The following is an 11885-nucleotide window of genomic DNA, read 5'->3' as shown; positions in this document are numbered from 1 at the left end:
ATAAGGAACACAAAATCCCCTCATCTAGGAGAAAAATGTAGATTGTATGGTTTTGCACAATGTTCAGTTATTTATTCACTCATCCCCCACAGAATCATCTGAAGCAGTCATATTAGAAGAGAGTGATGGTACACACACACACACACACACACACGTATATTATAAACATGTGTGTGTGCATGTTCATGTGTGTACGCACATCAATCAAATTATGATTATTAATCACAGGCAATAATATTGGAAAATTCTACATAAATAATGAAATATTTAGAATTTAAAATACTACTTATTACAACAACAACAAATTGCTATAACCTGAAATCTGTTTTATCTAATATATATCCTGCCATTCTAGTTGATTATCTCCTTAAAGTACATGGAATGTATTCTTCATTTATCTACTTTAGTTCTTTTATCTTAGCTATATCGCTTGATAAAAATATCCAAGTGAATATAGTTAAACAATATTTGACTTTAACAGGATTAGTCTTTTATTTTTAATATAATAAAAGATAAATTTGGGAAACATTTACCAACTTATTGTGCGTTCTTCATGACACTTGTTCTATTTTCTTATTCTTTCTATGTCGATTTCTTCTTTGTTAATTTATTTTAAAATTCTGCATTTTACCCCTTTTCTTTGAGTGCTATAGATTTAGTATCTCTTAGATTCAACCCAGAATTTGCAGAATGGTTTTAAAAATTGATCATGATTAAAGTTATTTAAAACTTTTAACTTCCACCTTCACAATATAAGGTCATTGCATACTAACCTACTTACCTTCTTACAACTTATTTTTTTAATTGCTGATATGTATTTAAAAAATGTTTATGCACAGGTCATGAGTGCACTGCTCAATGAAATTTCACAGACTGAACACATCTCTGTGTGCAGCTCCTATATCAAAAAAGAAAACGTTGACAGCCTCACAGATGCCTCCTCGTGCCCCAGTCACTATCCCCAAGAATGACCACTATTGTGACATCTAACTGCGTACATCAATTTCACCTCTTTGTAATTTGCATGAATGGAATCATGCAGCATGAACTCTTTTGTACTTAGCCTTCAAAATTCTGTATGTTTGTTAAGTTATCTATATTTTTTCATGCTATCGGTGATAGAATTCCATTGTGTATCAAAAAATTAATTTAATCATTCTTCTGGATGCACGTGTGAGTGCATTTCAGTTGGGGCTGTCATGAATAGCACTGGTATATAAATTCTACAGTGTGGTTTGCTGATAGATGTATGATTTTCTGTTTGGTACATATGTGGTAGAGGAATTGTTGGGTCACAGGTTTATATCTACTCAGCTTTTGGAGATACTCTGAAACAGTTTTCCATAATGTTTGTACGAATTTCACACCCACTAACGGTGTATGAGACGGCTGGTTTATACATATCTTTATGCACACATAGTACTTTCTGTCAGTTTCATTTTAGCCTTGTGGTTGGTGTGTGATGGTAACCAGGTAGTGGCTTTATTTGCAGTTCCATTATTAATTAGGAAGTTGACCATTTTTTGTATGTTTATTAGACATTGGATACTTTTTTCTTGAATTGTCGCTTTATTTTGTTCATTTTTTCCTGTAGTGTTTTCTGTCCTTTTCTTATTGAATTTTAAAAATTTCTTTTCACATACTGGACAGGAGTCCTTTCTTGGCTCTCTCTATCTATATCTTTAATTCTATCTTGGTGTCCTTTGATGAGCAGGAGCTCTTAATTTTAATGCAATATCATTTGTCATGTCCTCTTTTATAGTTAATATTTTTGTTCTGTTTAAGTAGTTTTTTCTTATGATGAGATCTCAAAGATGGCCTCCTTTGTTTTCTTCTAAAAACATTGTTTTATACCTTTAAAATTTACATCAGGGATCCATTCAGAATCAGTTTATTATAGGTATAGGTAATGATTTAGGTCCTTTTTTTTTTCCATTGAGATAACACATTTCAATTTATTCTGAAATGTCGTATTTGGCTTTCTTTTCATTTGCTGTCACCTATCACTGCGTCACCTGGTTTAACACTGTCTTCTCTTGGAACTGACTTTCTGTCAAGTCTCCTGGTATTTCTGTCTCTTCTTGTCTCTTTCAATCTTTACAACCCCTGTGTGCTACACAATCAAGGTTAGTCTTGGTGTCAAAAATCTTCAGTGGTCCTTGTTTAGAGAACTGATTATTCTTATGCTCTAAAGGGAAAGTGCACCATATTGAGAGACAATTCTTCATTAGTCTCAAGTTTTTTCACAGCTTATATCTGCTTCTGTCTTGAATTATCTTTTCAAGGATTTTTGAATAACAATAAGCCATAGGACATGTTGGTAGTGTCTCTCTCTAGGGAAAAGGGTGGATTAATTTTAACCAATATAATAAAGACAATGCCTCCCCGTGAGGCAAAATTTGGGCAGGTTTGTTTGTGACCAATAAAAGATTGGGATTCCTCAGTTGTGACACAAACCTTCTACGTGTGTAGCATCCACTTGGGTCTCTTTTTATCACTTCTGAAGGACTTGAGGTGGACGAGGGGAACAAATGCAAACAGGAAGCTCTTGCTGTTTATTGTGTCATGAATAATAAAATCTTTTATCTTAGACTCAGGAGTCTCATGCCTTCTGCCAGCATCCATGAAACTGACAAGATTAATTTGTTATCTTGCAAATAGGGTAAAATCTAAGACATTTCTTCACATTTCTTGACAGTCTTGATGATGAGAATGGGATGCTGAGAGAGACACGACTTTCTCAAGGAGGAAATTACAAAGACTCTTCACGGTCCTGTTTAGGGGATATGAGAAGTCTTCCTGGGACAAGTAGAAAATTCTGTCACCCAAGTGCTGGGCAAAGTGGGATTAAGGGTCCTGCACTGTCCTACCTGTTAATGAGACGGATTATGAGAGGTAGGACCGAAACAAGCAAATCGATTGTGCTTTGTTTGTTATTCATTCTCCTTCTGGCAAGAGGAGGGTCAAGGTGTTACCAAGGCTGATATAGAACTTTAGGTGAATCAAAACCATTATATATTCATGTCATTGGGCTGCAAACATCTGAAGGCTGCTAGAAACAAAAAGGATATCTGCCTGAGAGGTTAACGTCAGCCACATGGCAGAGTAGGGAGCCCAGGACCCTCCTTTTTCCTCACAGACACATTGATTCAACAATACACAGTTGAATTCCTTTTGTGAGAAATTCAGAAACTAGTTAAGAGGTTCCTGCACGCTGGGTGAGTGTGAAACAAGCCACATCAAAGCCGCCAGGAAAACTCGTGATACCCTCTTGCCATAATCCCTACCCCCAACCCAGCCAAATTTGATCAGAAGCAACCCCCCAGCTCCCAGCTTCTCCCTGAGGAGAGAAAGAGCTGGATTACGGATTCAAAGTTCTAACTTTTCTGGGGGCTGCCCAAGGGATTGGTTTGTCCTGCCTGTCTTAGAGTGCTGATGGAACCTGGTACACTCTAGACACCTGCAGGCTGGCGAGAACAGAGGTTTTGAACAAGCACACACACAGCTGCCATAACCCCTACTCCAGCTAAGTACAGTGTGAGCAGGAAAAAAACCTAGATCTCAGCTTCTCCCTGGGGACAGAAAGAGTTGACCACATGTCCAAAGTCCCAACTTCTCTGGGAGATGCCTGAAGGACTGTCTCCTGTCTCATTGCAGTGCAAAGGAATCCTCCAGTAATGGTGGGAATGTTCATGAGGTAACCACATGCTGCCTTAGAATAACGAGGCAGAGAGTGAGAGAGAGGTGGGGGTAGAATGAGTGAGAAATGAATGAAGGGGGGAAACATAGCCAGCTGGTGGGAACGAATGGAAATCCTCTTATCATCTTCATCTTGATTACCCACCCATACATACAAAAACTGATCCAGGTCCCACATCCTTGTGGCTGAGCAGGGAACTCTAGACCACGTCGGTGCATCTCTGTAGAAGTGTGCATGCAACTCGTCTTTGATCAGAGAGATAATATCTGAGGGATGTTTTCAGGGCCGTCATCATTCATTTGGGGAAATTAACCTGGTGTCTTCTTTCCATCCATACTTGATGACACCATGCAGGATACTGTCCTCGGTGTTAACAGTTTGGCAATTGGGGATGAGGTGCCACCTTGTAATCCTTATCTGCTCAGGGAGCCATGGTAAATCTAGTCCAGGGACACCTGCAGTTCATGCACCACAGGTGGATCCTGTTACTTGCATTGAGGGCATAGCGATTCTAGGACTTTGCTTGAACCTCTACTCAGACCATTGAAGTTAAAGCAGCCAAAGGCACCAAATGGCTCCTCAAACTCATCCACATCCAGGTCTTCTAGGTCGAATCAGTTGAAGGGCTGAGTAGAGAAGCAACTTGTACAAAAAATAAATTCAGCCAAAGAAGTGGAGTCATCAAAAAGGAGACAATATTAGTGTGTGAGTTCTCATGAACGATGCCATGAAAGAAGCCATGAGAGACAACCAGTGCATCACTGCTGGTTTAGGCGTGCAGGGGAAGAGAAAGTAGGGCAGCATAGCTCATCCTGGCCCCACCTGTCTCTTCACCCTGACCTAGCCCCAGGATCAAAGGCCTGGAACAGCAAACTTCAGCTCTTATAAAAGGATCAGGCTTATAGAGCAAGTAAAGCCTGCAGCCTGGGGTGATTAGTAACTGCTCCTAACCATAAACGTAATAATATCACACAACCATTATTTTATTTTATTTTATTTTTGTGAGGAAGATTGGCCCTAGGCTAACATCAGTGCCCATCTTCCTCCACTTTATATGGGATGCTGCCACAGCATGACTTGACAAGCGGTGCACTGGTTCGCGCCCAGGATCCGAACCTGCGAACCCCAGGCCACCGAAGCAGAGCATGCAAACTTAACCACCATACCACGGGGCCGGCCCCACACAATCATTATTTTATTTGATTCTCCCGACTGAAAGGTCACAGAAGCTGCTACCCTCTAGCTGGAAAAGCCAGGAAGGGAGATCTCAGAGGGTGGGACCCAAAAGCCAGTGATCCTTCCCATGTACCCATGGCTGAAGCACTTCTCAACAAGGAAGAGCTGGTGGTTGAAAAGGGTTATGTGACTGATCTCAGGTCCCATAAGCAGCAACTTTCTTCAAAACAAAAACAGCCATAAAGAAACATTAAGCTATACTCAGTAGACTGATTATTAGTAAATCTGTTAGTCATTTTGGAACTATTACCAATGTTTTCATGTTTTCCTAATACATAGAATGTGTAGTTATATAACATATAGTCTATTTATATGATACATTATATGTTTTATAGAATTTATTTAATAGGTAAGTTTCCAAATATCCTAAAATTATAGATATTATATAATTATATACATATCCTTAAATGTGGATAAAACAAATAAACAATTATGTCAATCTCACTAAAAACTAAGATTTTCAGCATAAAAGACAAAAGAAGTATAAATATAAAATCAAACGGGTCTATGTGGGGTCAGAACATTCTGCATTTCTAACAAGCTCCCAGGGGCTGCTGAGGCTGCTGGTCCATTAACTGTATTCTGAGTATCAAGATTCTAAGGTGCTTACATTAAAAACGAGGAGGGTAAAGGTTTTGATTACTGTTAGACTTTGATGCGTTGGTTATGCATGTTGTAATTTCTAGGGCAGTGTCTCTCAGCTGGGATGGACTTTGCCTCCAGTGCATATATGCAATGTCTGAAGACATTTCTGGCCATGGATGGTGTGGGGAGGTGTTACTGCCATCTAGTGAGCAGAGGATAGGGGTGTGATAAACTTCCTACAGCACGGTCCCGCCAAGGAATTATCCAGCAAAACATACCAACCGTGCCAAGGTTCAGAAGCACTGCTCTAGGCGAACCACTAAAAGAATAAAAACAGAGTCTGTGGATTCCAAACCAGGAAGAGAGGAGAAATGGATTGATAATGAGAAAAGAAACGCAGAAGGATAGAAAAAATTGAAAGCATAATGGGAGGTGGCAGATTTTAGCCCATGTCTCTTGGTAAGTACGTTAAATATAATTGGAACTAAATATTGGTTAAAAGCAAGGATTGTCAGACTGGATTTTCTAAAATACTCCTTTTACAAATAAAACTTCAGGATGCAGAAAGTTTGACAGTAATAGGGTGGGAAAAGTATACCACGCAAATACTTATCAAAAGACAGCTGATGCATCTATATTGATATCGGAGAAATAAGCCTTGAGGGAAAAAAGGTCTTGCTCGATGAAAAGAAGGTGATCAATTTCATAATGATAAAAGACTGAATTCATCAAGATATAAAAAAGTCTTCATTTGATACCTCCATAAACGAATTCAAAATATATAAAGCAAAAATTTACACAACTAAAAGTAAAAGCAGGCAATTTTATAATTAAAGTGTGGGTTTAGCACATTTTCCTTACTACTAATTTTTAAAAAGCAGAATTAATTTAGAAACAAATAGGTCTGCCTACAAAAATAATAAACTCCGTCTTTGGACATATGTAGAATGTTGCTCACAAGATCTGCAGAGTACACATTGTACTCAGTGACACACACAGGGATTCACAACATGTGACCATATACCGGGTTCATAGGTAAGTCTCAGCTGTTCTCAAAGGACTTTAAAAATCCCAAATATATTCTCTAACTATAATTCAATGAAGCTAGAAATCAATGGCAAACATAAGTTAGAAAATTCTTTTCTAAACAGCACTTGAAACAAAAAGTATATATAACTTTGTGGACAGGAGAGAAGAAAATTCTGCTTTTCTCTTACAAACCTACTTACCTAGATCAGGGGTTGGCAAACTACAGCCAGTGGGCAAGCTCTGGCCGCTGCATGTTTTTGAGGGGTGGGATGGGGCTTCGTGGTAATTGTTTTTCACTGAGATGTAACTCATATACCATAAAATTCACCCTTTTATAGTGTACAATTCAGCATTTTTTAGTATATTTACAAAGTTGTGCAATCATCTCTTCTAATTCTAGGACATTTCATCATCCCAAAAGGAAACCCCATGCCCATTAAGCAATCACTTTCCACTGCCCTCCCAGCTCCTCCCCACCCCCACCTTCAACCCCAGCCACTAATCTACTTTGTCTCTATCGATTTGCCTATTCTAGACGTTTCTTATAAATGGAATCATACAATATGCAGCCTTTTGTGTCTGGCTTCTTTCACTTAGTATGTTTTCCATGTTCATCCATGTTGTAGCATGTATCAATACTTCACTCATTTTTATTGCTGAGTAATATTCATTATATGGATACACTATTATTTTATTTGTCATCAGTTGATGGACACTTGAGTGGTTTCCACATGGTAGTCATTGTGAACAATGCTGTTACAAATATTTGTGTACAGGTTCTTGTGTGGCCATGTGTTTTCAACTCTCTTGGGTATATACTTAGGGTGGAATTTCTGGGTAAAATGGTAACTCAGTGGGACTGAGAGAATGTTTTCCAAAGTGGCTACACCATTTTACATTCCCACCAGCAGTGTGTGAACTTTCCATTATCTCCACATCCTCACCAACACTTGTTACTACCTGCAATAATACAAATGATTTTTGCATGTTGATCGTGTATCCTGCAATCCTGCTGAACTTATTAGCTCAAAATATTTCTAGTGGATTCCTTAGGATTTCTTATATACAGTCGTGTCATCTGCAGAGGTAGTTTTACTTCTTCCTTTCTAATCTGCATGCCTTTTATTTTTTTCTTGCCTAATTACTCTGGCTAGAACTTCCAGTACAATGCTGAGTAGAAGTGGTGAGAGCAGACATTGTCTTGTTCCTCATCTTACATGGAAAGCACTCAGTCTTTCACCTCTAAATATTAGGTCAGCTGTGTGTCTTTTGTAGATGTCTTTTATCGGGTTAAGGAAGTTCCTTTCTATTCCTAGTTTGTTGAATGTTTTTTAATCACAAAAAGGTGTTAGATCTTGTCAAATCCTTTTTCATTGAGATGATCATGTGGTTTTGTTGTTTATTCTGTTGATATGGAGCATTTCGTTGATTTTTCTGATGTTAAACTAACCTTGAAGGCTTGGGATAAATTCTACTTGGTCACGGTGTATAATTCTCTTTCTGTGTTGTTGGATTTGGGTTGTTAGAATTTTGTTGAGCATTTTTGCATCTATGTTCCTAAGAGACAATGGTCTGTAGATTTCTTTCATTTGGTGTCTTTGTCTGGTTTTAGTTATCAGGGTAAAGCTGGCCTCAGGATGAGCCGAGAAATGTCCCCTCCCTTTCTAATTTTTGGAAGTGTGTGTGAAAAATTGGTATTAATTCTTTAAATATTTTGGTAGAATTCAGTGAAGTCCTCTGGGCTTGGGCTTTTCTTTGTGGATAGTTTTTAAATTACTAATTCAATATATTCTGCATATTCCTAACACATGGACATTTCTGATGCATTTTATATTCCATATGGGAGGGATAAAACTCTAAACAGCAGTCTAAGTGAGGTTTGTCACTACAGCAGTTCAGGTCAGACCAGGTTTTGGCCCTCAAGACTTATTAAAAAGCCTACCAGGGATTTCTACATTTTGCATCATGGCTAAGAGATCAGGAGCCATATTTCCTACAGTGCTAAGGCAGCCATGCCCTGCTTTTCCTTGCCTAGCTTGTAAGGCCAGCTTCCCTCTTTGGCTGGGCGCTAAGAGTATCTTAAGCGACCAGAGGAAATTAAGGCATTTTTTTCTTATGGGAGAGATTTGTGACATTCTGGTCTGATCAGTCCATAAGAGCCTACATCACAGATATAAAACACTTTGGGTCTGTTCCCCCATCTGGACAACACAACTCAACAGGGAAGGGCTAAAGGGAGGGGGATTCGGGCTGATGACAAGACATGTGTTTTGACTCCCGATGTTTTGATAAGAACTGAGGACAGGAGAGGGAAAGGGCCTTCCTTCCGGCTGCTCCTTATGTAACTTCTCAGGGTTTGAAAAGGAGAAGTGGCATCAAGTCCACTTCTTCAATCTCTCTGCCCTCTTTCCTGAGCCAAAGCCCCAGCTGAGGCCTTGTCCCACCCTCCAGGACCATCATCCCAGCCTCCTCCCTGGTCTCCCGGATTTGTTTGACCCCGGAAGGATCTTCCCAAGTCTTACTGGACCCTGTCCCTGGAGGCAGGTTCAAGCCCTTCACCTTGCTATTTGGATGCTCTTCAGGATCTGCCTCCTACATACTTCTCCACGCTCACCTGCGCCACTCCCTCTCACTTTCCCCACTCTCCACACCAAATAACTTTTGTTTCTGTGAAGAGTGAAGAGGAGGGAAAGCTTTCCAGGTAGAGGTTCATGTTACAAGGCTGGAGATGCTGAATCATGTGTGTGTTTGCAGGAACCAAGAATGTTTCCCAGAGAGGAGTGGGTAGTGAGGCTGGGGAGACCTGAATCCTGGTTGCCAAGGTGACTGCATCCTTCCCTTTACTCCCCTAATCAGGGTGTCACCAAGTGCCAATCTGTCTCCTTGGGAATCTTCCCCTTCTGTCTCCCTCTTTACCCACCACCTCCCTAACTGCACATTACCTCCTCCAGTTCAAAACTCCTGTCTCAGACCTGAATCCTCCCAGGGCTCCTGGCCTCAGGTCTCCCCTTTTGATTCTAATGCTGTCCCTCCTTTGCCAAAAACTCCTGTGGCTGCTTCTGCCTTCCAGAATGAAGTTTAAATCTTCAGCTTGCTCCAAATTGCTCTATACACTCCAGAACCAGCCTCATTTCCTTCTACTGTTGATGCCCCTGCATGTCAGTAGCAGAGCTAAGGTGGGACTTAGAAGTTTGTCTCTGGACCACAGGTGGTAGACGGTTCCACTGGCATCCTCCAGCGAACCACGCCTGCAGGTTTCACATCTTGCGTGGCTCCCTCCCACACTGACTCTGGGCTTGACCACGTGACTTGTTTTGACTTGTGATGCAAGCAGAGGCTTGAAAAACACTTGTAAACTGGGACTTGTTCTTTTGGAAACTGCTTTGGAACCGTAAGCTATCAGATAAAGAGGTCCAGTCACCCTGGAGAGGCTACATGGAGATGCTGTACCAGGCCCCAGCTGAGGTGCCAGACAGGAGTGAAGACATCATCTGGATCATTCCACCCCAGCACACACCATGTGGAGCAGAAGAACCGGCCAACTGAGCCGAGCCCCGACTGCTGAATTATGAGGAAAAGGTTTTTATTGTTTTAAATCACTAAGTTTTGGGGGTAGGTTGTTATGCAGCAAAATATAACTGGGAAAACATAGATTATTCATTTGAATGTTCCTCCAACAATTATAGGTAGATTGCCTACTACGCTAGAAAATTCAACATCTTGCTGAGAGTGATTATACTGCCCTACCTCCCAATCTCATCAACTCTTCACTCATTCAGTCCTTCAAATATTTATATCCTAGGAAAGATAATTTGTGTCAAGTGTAGGGAGACTGAGTTTAAACCATAGGCCCTGCCAGGCCCCATGGCTTGGCAGTTGGGTGCGCGCGCTCCGCTGCTGGCGGCCTGGGTTCGGATCCCAGGCGCGCACCGATGCACTGCTTCTTCGGCCACGTTAAGGCCGTGTCCCACATACAGCAACTAGAATGATGTGGAGCTATGACATACAACTATCTACTGGGGCTGTGGGGGAAAATAAATAAAATTCAAAATTTAAACCATAGGCCCTGCCCTTATGAAACTAACATAAGCTGATAATGGGAGGAACAAGGTCTCCTTCACCCTTATCCTCCAGGACCCATTTGGGTCTAACAAACAGTAGGAACTTGGTAACATGGGGGCTGAGCTGGTGAAATCACGTTGCCACTCAATGCCAATTTCCCTTCCACCCCGCTGAGCCAAATTTCACTCAAGAATCATGTCCTCTGTGAAAGCTTACATGCACCACCATCCACCAAGTCTCTTGCTCCACTCTCCAGGGCTCTTTGGCCCCTGCATCAGTTAGAATTTGGGCGACTTTCAAGTAATGAAACACCAAACAAACAGTCACTTAAACATTTAACTCTCCCAGGTGACCGATACTGGAATATTGGCGTGAGTCTTCACATCATCAGGAACCTAGGCTCCTCCTCTCTTGTTCGGCAACCTTGCTTGGCCTATACTCTTAAGATCACTTCCCGGCCTGAGATGGCTGCTCCCACTCTGGTCGTCTGGTCTATACTCCAGAGCACAGGAAGCCGCAAAGAAGGCGGTGCATATCCCTCCCCTTAAGAACACTTCCTAGAAGCAGCACATACCCACCTTTGTTCACATATTAGCCAAAAGTGAGTCACAATGCCACACCAAATTTTAAGAGACACTGGAAAAATACCTTGAATCGAGGCAGCCACGTGCCCAGTTAAGAAGGAATGTCTGTGTAAAGAAATGGGCAAACAGATACTGAAGGACAACTGGTTCTGTCTTGCCACAGGCCCCTTCCCACTCTGTTATAGCCTTGATTAGCCTCAGACCTCCTCAGGGACATGGCCCGGCCCACATGGGGTTCTCTGGCAAGTTACAACTAACCCTGACTGACCGTTTCTCATGTGCCATGCACTGTTACACACGGTATATGTATTAACTCATTTAGTCTTCATAACTGGCCCTGCTATCTAGATTCTACTGTTATCCCCATTTTACAGAGTACAAAACTGAGTTCAGAGAAACTAGGTAACCTACTCAAGGTAACACAGCTATCAGCTGCAGGAGCCAGGATCTGGACCCAGGCAGTCTGGCTCCAAGGCACCTGCTCTTAACCACATACTCAGTCAATGTCTGTGAAATTGAACTGCACACAGGACTCTACTGGCCAGAGACATCGTGTGGACCCTCCACCCTGTAGGCCAGCTGCACTCCTAGTGCTCCCCAGAGAATCCTCCCCACTCTTGGGACACAGGGGTGTGGCAAGCCCAATAATTAGGTCTTCCCCAGAGAGAAGGGCCGAGACCATGGCCCTC

This window comes from Diceros bicornis, chromosome 34, assembly GCF_020826845.1.
Source record: "Diceros bicornis minor isolate mBicDic1 chromosome 34, mDicBic1.mat.cur, whole genome shotgun sequence".
NCBI lineage: Eukaryota > Metazoa > Chordata > Mammalia > Perissodactyla > Rhinocerotidae > Diceros > Diceros bicornis.
This window is presented reverse-complemented; position numbering follows the sequence as displayed.